We start from the raw sequence: 19,583 nt of genomic DNA on the forward strand, positions 1-19,583 counted from the left end.
GCCCATGTACACAGCAAATCTATGGCATAGCAAAAAGAGAATGAAATTCTCATGACACCCAGTCCTTTACTTTTATGATTGGGAACATGGTGATAGTGAAATATGATCTGATAAGAATTTCCCCAGTTATCATTTGCTGTAAAGAGTACAAACGAGTGTTTTCCACTGTGGCTTAAGCAGCACAAGTGGTCTGTGAAACACTTGCTGGTAATGCATGGAGAATGGGATGGGCATTGGAACAGGTCCAAGACAATTTTAAAAGATTGGACATGTACAAGTCCATGAGGCCAGGTACAATGCACCCAAGGGTGCTGAGGGAGTTGGTTGATGTGATTTCAGAGCCATTGGCTATTATCTTTGAAAGCTCGTGGCAATTGGGGGAGATGACTGGAAAAAAGCAAATATAGTGCCCATCTTCAAGAAAGGAAGGAAAGAGGATCCAGGGAACTACAGACCAGTCAGCCTCACCTCAATCCCTGAAAAAATCATGGAGCAGGTCCTCAAGGAATCCATTTTAAGGCACTTGGAAGAGAGGAAGGTGATCACGATCAGTCAATATGGATTCACCAAGGCAAAGTCATGCCTGACCAACCTGATTGCTTTCTATGAAGAGGTGACTGACTCTGTGGATGTGGGGAAAGTGGTGGACGTGATATACCTTGACTTCAGCAAAGTTTTGATACAGTCTCTCACAGTATGCTTATTGGCAAGTTAAAGAAGTATGGGTTTGAATGAATGGACTATAAAATGGATAGAGAACTGGCTAGAGCATAGGGCTCAACAAGTAGTGATCAATGGCTCCATGTCTAGCTGGCAGCCGGTCACAAGTGGAGTGCCCCAGGGGTCGGTGCTGGGGACGGTTTTGTTCAACATCTTCATTAATGATCTGGAGGATGGGGTAGATTGCATCCTCAGCAAGTTTGCAGATGACACTAAGATAGGGGGAGTGGTAGATACCCTGGAAGGTAGGGATAGGATACAAAGTGACCTAGACGTATTGGAGGACTGGGCCAAAAAAAATCTGATGAGGTTCAACAAGGACAAGTGCAGAGTCCCGCAATTAGGATGGAAGAATCCCATGCACAGCTACAGACTGGGGACTGATGAGCTAGGCAGCAGTTCTGCAGAAAAGGACCTGGCGGTTACAGTGGATAAGAAACTGGATATGAGTCAGCAGTGTACCGTGGTTGCCAAGAAGGCTAATAGCATATTGGGCTGCATTAGTACGAGCATTGCCAGCAGATCGCGGGAAGTGATTATTCCCCTCTATTCGGCATTGGTGAGGCCACATTTGGATTACTGTGTCCAGTTTTGGGCCCCCCACTACAAAAAGGATGTGGACAAGTTGGAGAGAGTCCAGCGGAGGGCAACAAAAATTATTAGGGGGATGGAGCACAAGACTCATGAGGAGAGGCTGAGGGAACTAGGCTTGTTTAGTCTGCAGAAGAGAAAAATGAGGGGAGATTTGATAGCAGCCTTTAACTACTTGAAAGGCGGTTCCAGGGAGGATGGAGCTAGGCTGTTCTCAGTGGTGGCAGATGACAGAACAAGGAGCAACGGTCTCAAATTGCAGTGGGGGAGATCTAGGTTGGATATTAGGAAAAAGTTTTTCACTAGGAGGGTGGTGAAGCACTGGAATGGGTTACCTAGAAAGGTGGCGCAATGTCCATCTTTAGAGGATTTTAAGATGTGGCTTGACAAAACCCTGGCTGGGATGATATAGCTGAGGTTAGTCCTTCTTTGAGCAGGGGGTTGGATTAGATGACCTCCTGAGGTCCCTTCCAACTCTATGATTCTATGATTCTATTTCGTTCACATTAAAATGTTGTGTAAAGTGTAACACTGGTCTGAAGTGTAAAGGGACCTTAATTTAAATGAGAGCCAGGCCTCTTATTTCTGGCTGCTAAATCAAATTAAAAGAAGTTAAACATTCATTAATACTGTTCACATGTTATTCTTCTATGTAAGCAGTTACTGTAATTGCCACAGAGATTGTGTTCAGTCATCAGTGAGGGAGAAAGAGGTTTGCAAAGCTATGAATGAGAGGGGAATTGTCTGAGACAATCTCTCTATTAAGATGTGGTCCATGCTATTAAGATGTTAAGATGCTATGAAGGCACCACTAGCAGACAACCAAAGCAAAGACATTAACCATGAAATACAATCATATACTCCTGGCCAGTCATTCAGAATTTTATTTGTATATCAGACATTAGGAAAGGACAAACCTTTTGCATTAATGACCATTAAAATGCTTTACACAGTGTACAACACAGGATTAGCCAAAATGGAATAGCAACATAAAACATGTTGCTACATACTTTTTTCTATCTATTTTGTATTTAGCTGAACATAGTGGGGAGGGGGCTGCTGTCTTATGCTATGCTCACTGTCATTCAAAAAAGCACAGAGGACTGTGATCTTAGACTGAATTCATTAGGAACAGCTGGGACTTGCTATGTTCCAAGAAACTATGAATCAGTAAAATGGCATGGAATCAGTATAACTATTAAAAATAAAGTGGCTCATTAGTACCCTATCATATATTAAGGTCTACAAAATGCACTGAATCCCAGAAGTGTAGGACAGGATGGGACCTCAGTTAGTCATCTAGTCAAGTCCCCTGCACTCAAAGCAGGCCTGACAATATTTGTCTGACCTATTCTTCAAAACCTCCAATGTCAGAGATTCCACAACTTTCCTCAGTAATTTGTTCTAGTGCTTAACTACCCTCACAGTTAGGACATTTTTCCTAATGTCCAACGTAAACCTCCCTTCCTGCAATTTAAGCCCACTGCTTCTTGTCCTATCCTCAGAAGTTAATGAGAATAATTTTTCTCCTTCTTCCCTGCTACAGTCTTTTATGTACTTGAAAACCGTTATCATCTCCCACTCAGTCTTTTGTTCTCCAGACTTAACAAACCCAATTTTTTCATTCTTTCCTCATTGGTCATGTTCTTTAGACCTTTAATAATTTTTGTTGCTCTCCTCTGGACTTTCTCCAATTTGTCTACATCTTTCCTGAAATGTACACAATACCCCAGATGAGGCCTTATCAGCACTGAGAAGAGAGGAAGAATTACTTCTAGTGTCTGAATTGCCACACTTTTCCTGATACATCCCAGAATTATGTTTGCTTTTTTTGCAACAGTTACATTGTTGCCTCACATTTAGCTTTTGATCCACTATAACTCTCAGATCCCTTTCTGTAATACTCCTTCCTAGGCAGTTATTTCCCATTTTGTATGTGTGCAGTTGATTGTTCCTTCCTGAGTGGAGTACTTTGCATTTGTCCTTATTGAACTTCATTCTATTTTCAAACCATTCAAGCCATTTCTCCAGTTTGTCCAGATCATTTCGAATTTAGATCCTATCCTCCAAAGCACTAGTGACCCCTCTCAGCTTCATATTTTCTGCAAACTTGATAAGTGTACTCTCTATGCCATTATCTAATAATTTATGAAGATATTGAACAGACCCAGACCAAGGACCAGTCCCTGTGAACTCCACTTAATATGTCCTTCCACCTTGCCTGTGAACCACTGATAACTACTCTCTGGGAATGGTTTTCCAGCCTGTTATGCACCCACTTTATAGTAACTCTAGCTAGGCTATATTTCCCTAGTTTATGAGAAGGTGATGCAAGACAATATCAAAAGCCTTACTAAAGTCAGGATATACCACATCCACTACTTTCCCCCAACCCACAAGCTTGTTACCCTGTCAGAGAAAGATATTAGGCTGATTTGATATGATTTATTCTTGACAAATGCATGTTGACTGTTACTTATCACTTTACTATCTTCTAGCTGTTTGCAAATCGATTGCTTGATTATATTTGTTCCATTATTTTTCTGGGTACTGAAGTTATGCTGACTGGTCTGTAATCCCCTTTGTTGTCCTTATTCCCCTTTTTACAGATTGTTGCTATCGTTCCCCTCTTCCAGTCCTCTGGAAACTCTCTTATCTTCCATGAGCTTTCGAAGGTGATCACTAATGGCCCAGATCTCTCCTCAGACCCTGTCTACACTTACCTCTGGGATTCGGCAGCAGTTGACGGGAATTACGCAAGCTATGCAAAAAACTTGCGTAACTCCTGTCGACTTCTGGGCTCCTCTTCTGCACGCCATCTTCACTGCACTGCGCCGACAGGAACCGCGTTCCCATCGACGCAGCACTACGCCACTTGCGAAGGTGGTCTTAGTACGTCGATTTCTGGATCGACTGAGTGGGTCTGCACTGACCACTCAGTCGATCCAGAGAAATCGATCTGACGGCGGCGACTTTGCCACCATCAGTGTAGTCATAGCCTCAGTCAGCTCCTTGTGTATTCTAGAATGTATTTCATCAGGCCCTGCTGACTTGAAAACATCTAACTTGTCTAATGTGAATATTTGATGACAACTCTTTCCAGAGGGATTCTTGACAATAGAAACCACATGGAGGGAAAGTTCACTGGTATGTCCTATTACAAAGTTGTACTTCATTATTTTTCTTTGAAATTTTGAGTATCCTCACCAACCTCGAATATTTGTTACTGACACTCTGTTTCAGACTTGTGAAGATCAATCATTATTATGCAAGCCATATAGCAAGAAATACTACTCTGTCACTAGTAAAGGATACAGCACTTACACATTGCTTGTGCAAAGTAATGGCATAGAGGGGAGAATAATTCACAGAGAATTCAGAAAAAGTCTAAGGCATTTCTGTCTCACATAAACTAAAGAACAGCATCCAATGAAGCTCATGACATTAGCCCAACATAATTAATAATATATAATAATATATCCTACCCTACTGGTAGGATATATTGCTGTCAGACAATACCACTCTCTTAAACATGCTGGGTTAGACTCTAAGTTGAACCTCCTGGAGGCTAAGATACCTTTATGCCCTTCTAATTATGGATTGATCTGTGAGTCAAAATATTCCCCAGTATATCTGATAGAGCCCAAGGGTGGCTCTAAATTATGGCAACGTATACAGAATCCCCCACAGTACATAGTGCAATAGGCCTCCACTGTCCCAGTCTCAGTACCACCCCCATGCTAGGGCTTTCTGGGGACCTGCACAGTTGTAGCCTACAGCCATCTTGCATAATGCCCTATTCTGGGGGAATTATCCCACAACTGGCTCAGGACTTGTTATGGTTCCTGTATGCTGCTGCTTCAGTGTACAGGAGCTATAGCAGGGGAAACTTGCACACAAATTGCATAGCTATGATCCTCATTAGGAAAGCTGAATAAGTTGATCAGGCTTGTTCTCAGTTACATGGTGCCTGGACTCCCTTCACTCAGGGAGGAGGGCTTAACCTGACAAAGATGAGGTGACACTAAGGTCCAGCTCAATCTGTGACATATTATAAAAAATGTCAATAACATCTAATTATAAATAATTGCTTAAAAATCCTACATCTTTTCCCTATAATAAAATCAAGAAAACTAGAAGCTACCATTCTGACATGCTAATTCAAAGTTACCATATTTATATTCATACATATATTTACTTTGCAAATGTAAGAACTGCATCTTACCAAGTTATAAGATATGATTTCCCTCCTCATGACATTAGCCCAACATAATTAATAATATATAATATATAATAATATGATGCAGCGTGGCCACAAGACTCCCCATGACATGCCACATTGGATCAGGAAGAGGGGAGACCATGGTCCCTCATAGGAGTTGTAGTCCAGCCAGGCAGCCTGGCCCATAAAGAAGTTTGGGTGCAGGAGGCACCTGGAATACACCATATAAGAGGCAACACAGTGATTCAGGATGACACGGTTTAATACTGAACTGACCCAAAATGAAATAATTCAAATTGATTCCAGAAAACAAGAAGAAATGTTTCCATTAAGGAATGTCAAAGTGTTTCAATTTAAAGTTTTTGAATAGAAAAAATTAGATTTCTTGCCAAAAACCTCATTTTCTTAATAAAAAGTTCAAATTTTCCAGAGGGGTATGGGACAGAGGATGAATTCTGATCCATTCTATTAATAAAATAATTATAAAAAGTTTGAAATCTTCTGTTATTCAAATGGTAAAATGCATTTTTGGTATGTTAACCTATATTTTAGCATGATGTTCATATTTATAAAGTAGTGGCCAAATGTCAGCTCCCACTTAGAGACATGGACACAAGTTATTGCAATATTTCAGGAAAAAAGAGTTATTTATACTATGGTAGTGACTAGAGGCACCAGAACAGATCAGGGCCCCATGTTGGTAGGTTTTGTTCAATCAGAAGGTAAAAGATCCTTCCCCAAATATATCACAGACTAAGCAGATATGAAATGGGGTGGGAGGTAATTACAGATATTTCTAAAATTTGTCTTAAAATACATACACAGCTGGTCTCTGTCTTTAAGGCACAAGCATGCATTGGGAGGAATGGAGCTACACAGTCTCAGGGTAAACTGAAGGAGGTGTTGTATATCGGAAGACACAATCCCTTCTCCAGCTCCCTAGATTACAGTGGAAGAGTGCAATCTGTACCATCTGCGAGTCCTATGCTTCACCAGGAGCCGAATCAGCCCTAACACCAGAGAGCTGCAAAGGTGGCAAATATTCACTCCCCTTTTGCCCTTTCCTCACATCCTGTAATTCAGCTAGCCCAGAAAATCTGGGCCAATGTCCATTAGTACATTCTTCTCTGATCTTTGTCTTTCGAATTTACATGTTCCTTTGGGCAAGGGACCATGTTTTTATTTGTATCTTGTACTGCATTTAGCACAGTGGACACAAATTGTTAGGACCCCCTCAGTCCTTTCAGTTCTAAGTTTGCTGACAGAAACAGAGGTCCGGAGTCCAGCAGCAGGAAATACGACAGGTTTAGTGGGATCTTTTCAAGCAAGCATCCATGAGGACCACCCAGTCCTTTACACCAATAAATCTTTTCCTTCTTTCCTGTTTTACCTCAGTTTTTATGATGTATCTTAACCAATCATTTATTTAATAATATTACAAGATGATTCTTTAACCAATCCTAACATATAGTAACATAATTCTTTAAACAATCATATCTCCCCACCTTAACTGATCACACTTAGTTATGCAACAGACAGAAACAATCAAAGAACCTTTCCATGAAGAGATGACTGGCTCTGTGGATGTGGGGAAAGCGGTGGACATGATATACCTTGACTTTAGCAAAGGTTTTGATACAATCACCCACAGTATTCTTATCAGCAAGTTAAAAAAATACGGGTTGGATGGATGGACTATAAAATGGATAGAGACCTAGCTAGATCACCAGGCTCAACAGGTAGTGATAAATGGCTCCATATCTAGCTGGCAGCCAGTCACAAGTGGAGTGCCCTAAGGGTTGGTCCTGGGGCCAGTTTTGTTCAACATCTTCATTAATGATCTGGAGGATGGGGTAGATTGCATCCTCAGCAAGTTTGCAGATGACACTAAGATAGGGGGAGTGGTAGATACCTTGGAAGATGGAGATAGGATACAAAGTGACCTAGACATATTGGAGGACTGGGCCAAAAAAAATCTGATGAGGTTCAACAAGGACAACTGCAGAGTCCTGCACTTAGGACGGAAGAATTCCATGCACAGCTACAGACTGGGAACGATGGACTAGGCAGCAGTTCTGCAGAAAAGGACCTGGGGCTTACAGCGGATAAGAAGATGGATATGAGTCAGCAGTGTGCCCTGGTTGCCAAGAAGGCTAATAGCATGGTGGGCTTCATTAGTACGAGCATTGCCAGCAGGTCGAGGGAAGTGATTATTCTCCTCTATTCGGCATTGGTGAGGCCGCATTTGGAGTATTGTGTCCGGTTTTGGGGCCCCCACTACAAAAAGGATGTGGACAAGTTGGAGAGAGTCCAGCGGAGGGCAACAAAAATTATTAGGGGGCTGGAGCACATGATTTATGAGGAGAGGCTGAGGGAACTATCTTTAGAGGATGCTTTGTCACGCTTAGGGGAAGGAGTGCAGGCCAGCTCTGGAGTCCGGGAGCTGGACGTGAAGGTGGGAGGTGTAGCAAGGTTCTGTGGCCTTTCTTGAAGCCTCAGCCCGAGGAAGGGGTACGATGCCCCTGATGGACATATCAGGGAACTGCAGGCCTCAGACTCCGGGGAGCAGGGAGGAGGGGCCAAGACAGGAATGGGAAGTAGAAAAGAAAGGCCTAGCAGCTCACTCAGGGGGATGCTGCTGCCAGAGAAGGATGCTCCTTCCCTGGCACTGCGGCCTGAGCTCGACTGCAGCCCCGCGGCAGGGCAGCATGAGCCCTCCTCTGGCTGGAGTCTCAAGGGCCTGCCAGGGCTACCAGGCCTTAGTGACTGGGAAGAGCTACCAGAGGCTGCTGACTGGGAAGGACCCCCCCAAGGCCAGCCACAACTTGGAGGAGCTGCCCATCGCCTGGGACCCGACGGAGCTGCCTGAACCTTGTGTGCCAGAGGACTCACCAAGGACCTGTGACGTAGAAGAGTCCCCGGACCTGCCACCGGCTGGCAACGAGGGACTGGTGGGACTCCCTCTAGCCACCTATCTTGGGGAATTGGAGGTCGACCCCTGGATCCAGGTACTCGGGTTCAGGGCAGGAAGAACTAGCCCAGGGGCAGCCGACTTATGTCTGGGTGAGCGTGCACTCAAACCAGAGTCAGTGCGTTGTGGCTGGAGGCCCGCTGACCCAGTGGCAGAGCCCTTTGCCACTGGTAGGGCCCTCAGCTAGGACAAAGTGGAGTCGGGTGGGCTTGTGTCGTCCTCCCCCTTTTCCTAGCCCTCCCAGGAGTGTTTGTCTCCTCTGGGCCTGCAGCCACAGAGGATACAAAGTGTTGGCTTAAACAGCCTGAGGCCGGAGACTACCGGACTAAGAGCCTGACAGACTCCTTGCCAGCTCCGCCCTGCCTGGGGGCTGGGGGATGCAGACTCCTTGCCAGCCCCACCCCGCTTGGGGATGGGGGCTACAGACTCTTGCAAACCCGCTAACTTTCCCCCTGTAGCACTGCGCTTGGGCCTTCCTTGGAGCCTGGGCCTGAGGAAGGGCTGTGACACCCCTGATGGACATTGGGATGTGCATATGTGACTTCACACTTCCCAGTTTATGGGCCCACTCCTGCATCTGAGTTAAAGTACAAGGCCTCAGACTGTCACAGTGAGAGAAGGCCTGTGGTTTTGATTCTTTGTTTTATACCCCTTTAACCAGATAAATAATAAGGATATACTTACAAAACATAGACCTTTACAGGCAGGCCTGAATATCTATATTCTATATAATAATACAAATATCTGGATGTATTATTGTTTGTCAGATGGTCAGTTTTCAGGGCCATTCACTGCTCTTGAACAACATTAACATCAATAGAAGTTCTGCTTGTGGATCAAAGTAAGTTGAAGCAGATACAGCTGTTAATATGGCCATATGAGAACACTGTTTCCATTTTGTAGTGGGAGCCAGCGTGTCTCTGTGTACATACATCAGCTTTCAGGAAAAAAGTCACTCTTTGGAGATTTCCTTTTTGAGAGACAGTCCTTCTGGCCTTGCCATCGTCATGCCATGTAGCACATGAAAAGTCTGAAAGACTTTTCATCTGAACTGAATATTACATAGAAGATATATGACCAATATCAGTAAAACCATATTGTTAAGGGCAGCTGTGGAACTGGGATTATTTTAGTAGCATCTAATAGTTTGCCTGCACTGGAGATAAGGATCTGTCGAATTTCCATTACACATTTAATGATATATTTCAAAGTGTTGTAATATAGTTCTCTGGGAGCTCTATAACTCATTGGACTGAAACTTGGACAAGTATTCAGATGATGCACTTTTTTCTCCTAGAAAAAATAAGCTCCAGTTAATTTAGGTATTTTTAAAGTAGAGCAACCATCTATTTTAATGAATTTCAAAATATGCTTATTGCCAAATTGAAGTATAAATTCTATTTACAAATAAAATACATTTTTTCAGATTAGTTGTTGACAGATGTTTCATTATTTGGGGGAAAGATTTAAATAAGTTCAGGTATTTAATCTTGGTTGTGAAGAGACATTGGAATCACCTCAAATTTTATACCTCTGTAACCCAGAGTAGATTTTTGGTCTGTTGTTGCAAAAAGTATATATAGATACATTTTGATGAGCATTAGAGGCACCTGCTGCCCCTGACTTCATGCTGTTGTATTGCTGTTTTGAACGTGCTAGATGCTGCTCCTTTCTTGCTCCCCACCCCAGCTGCACTCTCCGTTGTCCTGCTCTGGAAAAGTATCTGCCACAAAGGATTTTTGTTTGTTTTTTTTTTAAAAAGGAAAATAAGCTTAATGGGTGAGGCTTAGTATCAGCTGCCATCGATAAATATAACAGTAGACTGAAACATAGATAGTGATTGATATGTGTCTGTAATAAAGCACTTCTTCCTTTTGTAGGATAGTTCATCTTGCTCATCTTATGAGCCTGTCCCTGTAGTCTGATGTAGAAGTCTGGTGGGACCCTGGCCATGCCTGATTTCTATCCCTCCCATTTAGGGAATGTCTTGCACCTTCTCAAGGAGAGGCTGGCCTTCTCTGTAGGGTAGCTCAGAAAACCAGTTCCTTGCTATTTGAATCTGGGAGCTGGCACCTACTGGAAGACAATCATCCTGCAAAAGCATGGTTTGTGGACCCCATGTGGAAACATCAGAAACCGTCAGTCAGAATGCAGAGCTGTGTAGCTCTGTCTGGGAGGTTATGTGTGCATCTATTTCTAACTGATGCCAGCCTGGAGCTCCCATCACACACTTTGGAGAGCTGAGTGGACAATCTAGGTACAGAACTACTTAGAGTCCAAATCAGGAAGACTGAGCCAAGAGGAATCTAACCACAGGGATGCACCCAAGCTGTGACCAGAGACTCAGCTACGTCTACAGCAATAGTAGCCAGCACTCTAGCCATCTCTTCCTAGCCACTTGGGCCTCTGAACAGTAACCAGAAAGCAGCAGACAGAGCCTCCCCAGTAAGGGTCAGTGAAAGTTAGGAAACGAGCCACGCCAGAGCATCTCCAATATTATGGCAGGAAATGGCCAGATCCCCCATCCAGCCCAGGGCAAACTGCAGCCAACACTAGGGACTATCAACCCAACCCCAGCCATCTACCCAGTACAAACTAAGGAACAGCCAAAGTTACCTGGACACCTTTCAAACGGGATGTCTGAGTTAGCTAGGAGTTGAGTAATTTCTGTGCTCTTAAAGTTCTTCAGTGCGGCTTAAGTTCTGGCTATCAGGGTATTTGATTTTCTTGTAGCCCTGTTTGTCCCAGGATATGAGAGAGACAAGGTGGGTGAGGTAATACCTGTCATCAGACCAACTTCTGCTGGTTGAACGGGCAAGCTTTTGAGTTTCATAGAGCTCTTCTTTGGGTCTGGAGAAGGACACTAGCGTGTTCAGACTACAATACAGCACAAGGAGAGACAGCATAAGGAGTTCACACCTCATAGGAAACCACTTAAAATGAAGTGGGCAATTAACATCTCTGCAGTTATAGGCCAATGGAGGGTTAGTAGGCATAGGACAGTGGAGGCAGCTGGATGTGTTACAAGTTGTTGTAATGGGCCACAAAGCCATTGTCTCTGTTAAGTCCATGGTTTTTAGTGTTGATGTCATTGGTATAAATAATGAAATGCACATTCATAAAAAAGCCATGACCTCAAATCACATGCATAAAATCTCCAGATTTCTGAACCTTCAGCCTTAATGTATGATAGTTCCAAATACAATGGTGACATACTAGATAGTGGGGCCAAATACTGCTGGGATGTAGTTAAGCAGAGCAGATAACACCATCCTAAGCATCTGAATATGTCCACTGGGTATATACACGGACTCCATTGGTGTGGGAAAAAGTGATTATGCAACACACATGACCTTAGTTCATGAAGTCCACCATTTCATAAAGCTGTCTCCCTACATAGATGTTGCAGTCCTGCAATAACATTGTTCTGGCTTGCTGAACAATCAGACATTTTTATTAGGTAGTTCCTTACTACTGTTCATCACATGAATGTGAATGCAGGGAGATCAGCCTAGCTCTGTTTTTTTCCCCATCATAAATGTTACTAGCGCTACATGTGTTGAGTTAAAAATACAAAAGATATAAGAGTGTGTGTGGGCAGATAAAAGATTATGTAAGGCTTAGAAAGAATAACCAAACAATAACTTACCTCAATGGTATTTTGATTTACAAACTGCAAAGTTGGAAAATATTGGAACATTTCAGCTGCATTTCATGATTCAAAGTCAGCGTACTGATAGGAATGCCTCAGTAAAAAGTGACATACTTTGAACGTGGCTGTATTGTTTTAAACTCAAAACTAAGCTAAGACCCTGTTGTGGTTGTAAGACTTGAATTTTTTTCAGAGATAATCTAATTTACTCTAACTATTTTAGTCTGAGCATTTATTTAGTAATGTTACTTTCCTCTTCCTCTTTTAGTTTTTTTTGGATTGTTTTCATTTCAAGTAATTTGTCCAAGTCCCATAGTACTTTTTTCTGTTCAACTTTTAAAATGGAGCTTGTACAAATGATGGATTAGGCTCTATATTTATTATATTTAAATAATTTACAAAGCTGACTCACTATTTTTTGCAAAGAAAACACCTTTATTTGTATCTGCCAACCCTGCAGACTTAGCTTGAGGTCTTAAAAGAAAACTATACCCTTTCTGGCTCAAGTATATTCATAAGTAAAAAAACTGTCTGCAAGCCAAATTCTGCATAGGTGTCAACTGCCCTCAGATAATGACCTCAGTTACATTTCTATAACTTTATTTCCTATTGGGCTTCACAGATGTAATCGAGGGCCTAATTTAAATAAAACGGGCTTTAAAGATAGCTCTGAAATTGGAATTTAGTTAAAAATATGTTGATTGATCTCTCTTGGTTTGTGCATAATCTATTCTCTCAGAGTTGGATTGTTTCTGCAGAGCTAACATTAGTTAACATTTTCTTTTAATGGTTAAATGAAGCAGAGGTGACTGTGAATACACATAGGAAGCTGATCTTCTGAGTAAGATGCTGCCATTTTTACAATCTATTATAGCAGTTCAGCTTTTCATTTCCTGACTTGTGAGAGTTTATATACCTTAATGTTGCATTAATAATAGTTTTTTAGATGAAACACATATGTGGTACAGAGTTAAAATAAATCAAACAAGTCTGCTCCCTGGTGCTTGCTACTTGTAGTGGCTTCTCTCCTGTCCTTGCATAGATTGGGTCCTGGGTTCTTTTTTGTGACATTTTGTGAGTCCCAAGGTGACTCCTCACTGAGTCTGAGACACCAGCTATGCTGTCCCTTGGGAAAACGAATAATGCTATAACTTCTGGCAAGGAGTATAAACCCCAGCATACAAGAAGCAATAAGGTGCAGCAACATAAACCCCAGAGAAGAAATGACACAACCGAAAATAACAGTATAACAAAGGGGGACTTTACTGGGAGAGGAAAATAGGCTCTGGGTAAGGAAGAGGGTAGGGTAACTAACAAAAACTAAACATTAATAAATCAACACATTTTCCACCTTCCAACACTCTCAATTTTTCCCAACCCCCAGCCTTCTCCTTGGCACCTGGCCAGGAACGTGGTACACTGAGAATGAGTGCTGCAGTGCTGTGAATGTTGGGCAGATTAAACAAAAGTGTGAGGTTCCCTTACTGAGTCTTCATCCCTGGGTCCTTTCCGGGCTCTGTGGTCTGGAATCCTGTGGAGATCTTGGCAAGCTTTCTCCAGCCAGTGTTGAGTTGGATATCTGCCACTCTGAACATTGGTCTCTGCAGGGGTGAACTGTCTGCCCATGCAAGAGATCCTACAGCAGTTCAAAGACTCCCTTTCTTGAGAATGGGAGTTAATCAGAGACTCCCTGACCTGTTTCTCCCTCAGATCCCACACGCAAAGCTCAAAACTGAAACTAATCCTAGTCTCTGTCTCTGAGTCAGGCTGTTCCCTCCTACTGAAGGGGCTGAGCAGCCCTCGCTCATCATTGGCCCATGAAAATGCCTAACTATGTCATTCCTGGCAGAGGCCTCCCTAATGGCCTTCAGCAGAAGTTTTGAATACATTCTGTCCCCATCCCTGAATCCAGGCATGCTGGGAAATAGTGTCAAAGAGCTCTGGTAGCCAGTATTGTTGTAATCTGTAGGGTGGGATCAGGATCTCCTAGACCAGTGGTTCTCAACTTTTTTTCATTTGCAAACCCTTAAATTTTGAATGCAGTGTCGATACCTTTGGAAATCTTAAACACTGGCTATGAACCCACAGTGATCCACGGATCACAGGTAAAGAACCACAGTTCTGGAGGCTCAGTACAGAGGTCAAGGAGTTGGCAGACTGCAAGTAGGGTTTACATAATCACACCTTTGGGGTCTTTGAGGGGTCATGTAATAAATGATCTATCACCGAGTTAAACAAGCTCCAAGCCAAACAGATGTTTATTGGACTGGGAAATAATAATGCCGAAAGAAGAAGAAATTCTGACCAAGATTTGACATAACCAAGGAAAATCCTGGAATGCTGTACAATCATTGATCAACAACTTTGTGGTTGTTTCTCAGTATGGGCAAGATGCAAGTAGCCAGGAGGAAGGGAAATGGATGAATTCTTATCCAACAATGATGACCTCAAAAAAGAAAATGGCTCATGTTCAGATTCTTGGGAAGTAAGGAGAAATGTGATGTTTTTAATTCAAACTAGTTCACTACTCCTTTATTTGTCTTTCCTGCTTCCCTTCCTGCTGACATTTCCCCTCTCCCATTTTTCAAGAACTCATTCATAAAGAAATTTAGACCCCTATGCCAATGTCTGTCTGAGATTAGCCTACGCAAGGTAAAGCAAATAATGAATTCCTTTTAAATAAGTATGCTAAAGTTTGAAGTTTATGGAAATCAGGATAGAATATTCATTTTAACAGGTACTGTGCTTTATGTTAAGCAGTTTTATCAATATATAACCTTTTTTGTTAAACTGCTTTTTTATTATGCAGCAGCATGAATATCAGGTTACTAGAGAGCCAATGCTACAACAGTGTTTTTGCTTTGCCTTTACAATGGGAACCAATTTGTTCTTGCAAGAGCTATACTGCTATTATTTTGTTTTTTAAGCTGTACCCTCACAAATGGTTTCCTAGGGTTACCATAATTTTGCGAATGGAGGTCAAGAGTACAGTCCATCTACTTTCCTCATTATGTAATTACCTATATATTCTTGCCTAGCATGCTGGTTTTTCAGAAGGCTTTCAGGACAATATGTGACAATTGCTCAAAACTCTCATTTCTATTATTGCATTGGTGAGACATTCTTTGCTGCATGAAACTTAATATTTTCTTGCCATCACAGAATAAGCCCACAGGCTTTTTATATTAACCATACAGCTTTTCAGACTTGCAGTTGTCATGCAGAACTATAGCAGTTGTAAATATCATTAGGGATTCAAAAGAGTGTTTGTTAAAATCTTATATTTAGTCACTCATACCTTTTTGAAACATTCACCTTTCTGTCTAAAAGTTTCCAAGCTTAGTCTCTATCTGAAGATAGTATTTTTGGAAAGTATATGAAAAAATACTTCAGTGTTTTTCAGTTAGAGAGGAAAATAAAAATACACTTCTCTCTTTGAGAGGAAAAAAAAATCTAGCAAACTTTGAAATTTCTGCAGACCAAACAACTAAGAGTTAGAAGTTGCAATTTAGAATGGAATTGCCCTAAGTGAGTAACAATGTACAGCCTTGTCCTGGAGAAATACTTTTTTTAACTCGATAAAGTGAAGAACATTTGAAAATCTAATATTGAAATATAAACATTTTTCTTTCTTTCCCAGCCTCATTTCATGCACTCTTACAGAAGGGTGTGGTGTGTGCCTCACAATGGTACTGCAATACTGCCTTTCATAATTATCTACATTCTACAATTCTTCTTTCATAATTACTAATTACACTTGTGACTAGTCATACATTGACCTCAAAGCACTTTGATAAGCAGATCAATTCTCTATCAGTGTGTATATGAGGGTATATTGGGGACAGAAAGAAAACTAGCTCAGAATCACATTCCCTCCCTGGTCTGCTCATATGGCAGAGCAGCTACCCACTGCTCCTTACTCAGGACAGACTGCAAAGTGAAATTTTGACCATTAATGCCAATAAAGGTCTCGGTTTTCATGGACATGTAGGACAAGAAGTGTTCTTATCCAGGGTTTCTAAAAAGTACATTTTAGAGAGAGAAGATAATGTCAAATGGTAGAAAGGTCTGAGCCACTAAAGATATTTTGAACCAATACAACACTAAACACAAGTTACTACACATGTATCTAACTTTGTAGAAAAAAATATTATGTTATATCATTGGAGAAAGGAAAAAAATGTGATCATGTAACGGAAGACTATCATAATGCCTATGCATAGTAGGGCAGTTAAGGTTGTGTATTCAGTTTTGCATTTCCTGACTTATGAGTGCTTAAATTTGTGATATTAAACTTAAATTCTGTCACCCTTATGCATACTGAGCAGTATTTTCCTCCACATGTTGTCCCATTAACTTCAGACATTCCAAGTGATTAAGTGTGACAGAATCTGGCCTTAAATATAAACCTGTTATTTTCCAGTTGTGAAAGGTGAGCTTTATGAATATTATCATGACTTGTAATGGATCATCAGCCCTTCCAGAAAAATAATTTCTTGAAGTTGCCCAGTAACTTGGATCTACTACAGTTCTTATAGGAGAAGCAAAATAATATTGTAAACCAATTCCTTACACATCAATGTGTGGATAGCTGTTTTTCTCCATTTCTTAGGGCAATGCTGTCTCCAGAACTGTCCATATCAGTATTAAATTCACTTGAAAACTTCTGTAAAATAGTAAGGAAGTTCCAGTTTTTCAGTCAAGTAGGTAATACCATTTTTAATAAAAGCCTTCAGCTACCACTGAACTGAGAGTTGTGCTTTCTGATGTCAGAGAAAAAAATATGATTTAGAGGAGTATTAATCACAACAGTCATTTTTTTCCTATTCATTTGGTGCGTTTGCTGTAAATTTGCATCTACTTTTTTCCCATTCACTGGCACTGATGCTAAAGAAAATTTGGATTGATTTATCAAGCAGATCTTGGTATGGAAGAAACATAATAAGCTTTGAAGTTCTGATAGATGATATAATTTCATGATAAAATTATAGAGAAGATCAAAAAGGAGACATTATTATGAATTATTATTGCATGTAGAATTTAACACTTCAAAATATGGGCAACAGAAACGGAGTACCTGATTCTTCTTTTTATGTGGGCCCATTCCTAAGTCCATTATGATTTGTTACAAAGCATCAGTTGACGTCAGGGATGCAAGATCAGGATCTTTTACTTTGAAGTAACTTAATTGACTTCAGTGGAGTTACTCCTGTTTTACACTAATGAGAGAAGAAATAGGTCCTGAGCTTTTATTTTTATTATCACAGTGGTACATATCTGATTTCGAATCTCTATAAATGTGTGGAATCTCATATGTGATAGCTTATGGTGAAATCAATAGTAGTCCCAAACAGAATATTCTTTATCTCTGGTATTAGTAAGGAAGAGAGGTTTGGTCATGCAGAAATCCCGGCAGGATGCTGGGTACTTTTGGATTCTTTAATTTTAAATACTAGTTAGTTTTCATTATGTTCAAAGGATTGGGTTTTTAAGATTGCTCAGTGTTCAGATAACTTGATTCTCATTGAGCTCAGTGGTATAGCTCTCAATGAAGTCAATGGGAGCAGAATCAGATCACCACAAAGTGCTCTAGGAAAGCTCATCCAAAGTGAAGTCCCCAATTTTCAAACTTACCTGTCTATTTAGGTACCTGAATACCAACTGTAGGTATAAATATAGAGATTATAGAGTTTGCAAAGTATTAAATGTAGCCATCTAACTTTAGGCCCCAAAACAGTACCTGAAACATGACTCATAATTCATCTGGCACTTGATCTCAAATCAATGAAAAATTGATATATCAGTTCTTCATGAGCATTATTTAATATTTATGAAACATGGTTCAGTATTCATCACTATTTTGTCTTAAAATCTTTCAGCAAACCCTGAGACTCATGGCACTGAAATATCCATGGTTAATATAATTGACAGTCTCGTGCTGGCAATGTGAAACAGAGGGGTCTCTCTGCTATTCATTGCTGCAGAACATTTAAGACAGGTCTACACTTCAGATCTAAATTAAGGGCAGGTCTACACTACAGGTCTAAACTTCTGCCAGCGTAGCTGCTATGTTGGCCAAATGGCAAAACTGTGCTTTTGCTGGTATAGGTTATTTTGCTTGGAGGGACTGGAATAAACTATAATGGCAAAAGTACTGTTCTGCCAGAATAAACTGTGTCCACTCTAGAAGCACTCTGCCAGTAGAGCAGACCAATACATCTATACCAACAAAGCCTTCCAAGTTCAGATCTAACCTTGTAATGGTAAGTCCTTTGTTATGCTCCTATGCACCCTGGAACAGCAATTCCAAAACACAAGGAAATTGAAGCAAGACAGGCAGGTAGGTGGTCATGTAATAACACATGAATCCATTAATTTAGCCATAGTCTGAACAAAACACAATAACAGTCCAAATGGCAGGTATGTAGCAGCAGGCCCTGTAGACACCCAATGCGATATGTGTACACACATACACACACATGTGCATGCGCACATGAACAGGAAATGGAACACTTAGTTCAGGGGGCAGGAACCAGAAAACAAACAGGAAAAGTAAGCAGGAAGCAATACCCCCCTCTCAGTCACCACATCCTTTAAAGTGAGAAGAAATAAAACTGGACTAAATTAATCCCTGGCAGAATTCCAGTGACATCCTTAGAGTTCCACCAGGGATGAATTTAGCCCTGTGTGATTAAATGTGTGTATTTTTCTCTGATACCCAAGAATCTTTTTCACAGACAGAGACGTAGACATAGATAGCATAGTATCTGATTATGACAACTGTGAAGAGAGATCGCATAATAAAAGCATCAAAATGTGATAACATATTGGTCTTTTGATCTAAAGAGTTTGCTCTAATGTGCAACTACATAGAATCATAGAAGATTAGGGTTGGAAGGGACCTCAAGAGGTCATCTAGTCCAACCCCCTGCTCAAAGCACTTCTTGAACATACACCTGGCATGCAGATTGAATATTATTTGAGAGAACTAAGGATCCATACACATCCTAGCCTCCGATGTATCACTATTTAAAACCCCTTTTAGAATTGACAAAAATGACTAGGGATGCAGTTGGAGAGATAGCCAGCTCTGGTCAGACAAGTGAATATTGTTCTAAACTGAGCCCAGCAGAAAACAGTGGTAGATTCTTATACCATACATAGCACCTTGCTCCAGGAATAATCTCATTACTCCAGGAGCACTTCCACTGAAGTCAACTTGTTCTTCAAAGTGAATAAGCCTATTGGAATCTGGCCCTTGACTGGTAACTAAGATAGATATGAATGCCTTATTTACTACTTTCATAAGGAAGATATTTTTTGACTGAACCCCTTCATGCTCTTCATGCTCACTTGCAATTCTGTCATAGTCTGGCTTGGGTGTTGAAACACTTGATTTCTAGAAAACATGCCTAGTAGGCACAGTC

This window comes from Emydura macquarii, unplaced genomic scaffold, assembly GCF_026122565.2.
Source record: "Emydura macquarii macquarii isolate MOO-44397 ecotype Brisbane River unplaced genomic scaffold, CSIRO-AGI_Emac_v2 contig_383, whole genome shotgun sequence".
Classification (NCBI taxonomy): Eukaryota; Metazoa; Chordata; order Testudines; family Chelidae; genus Emydura; species Emydura macquarii.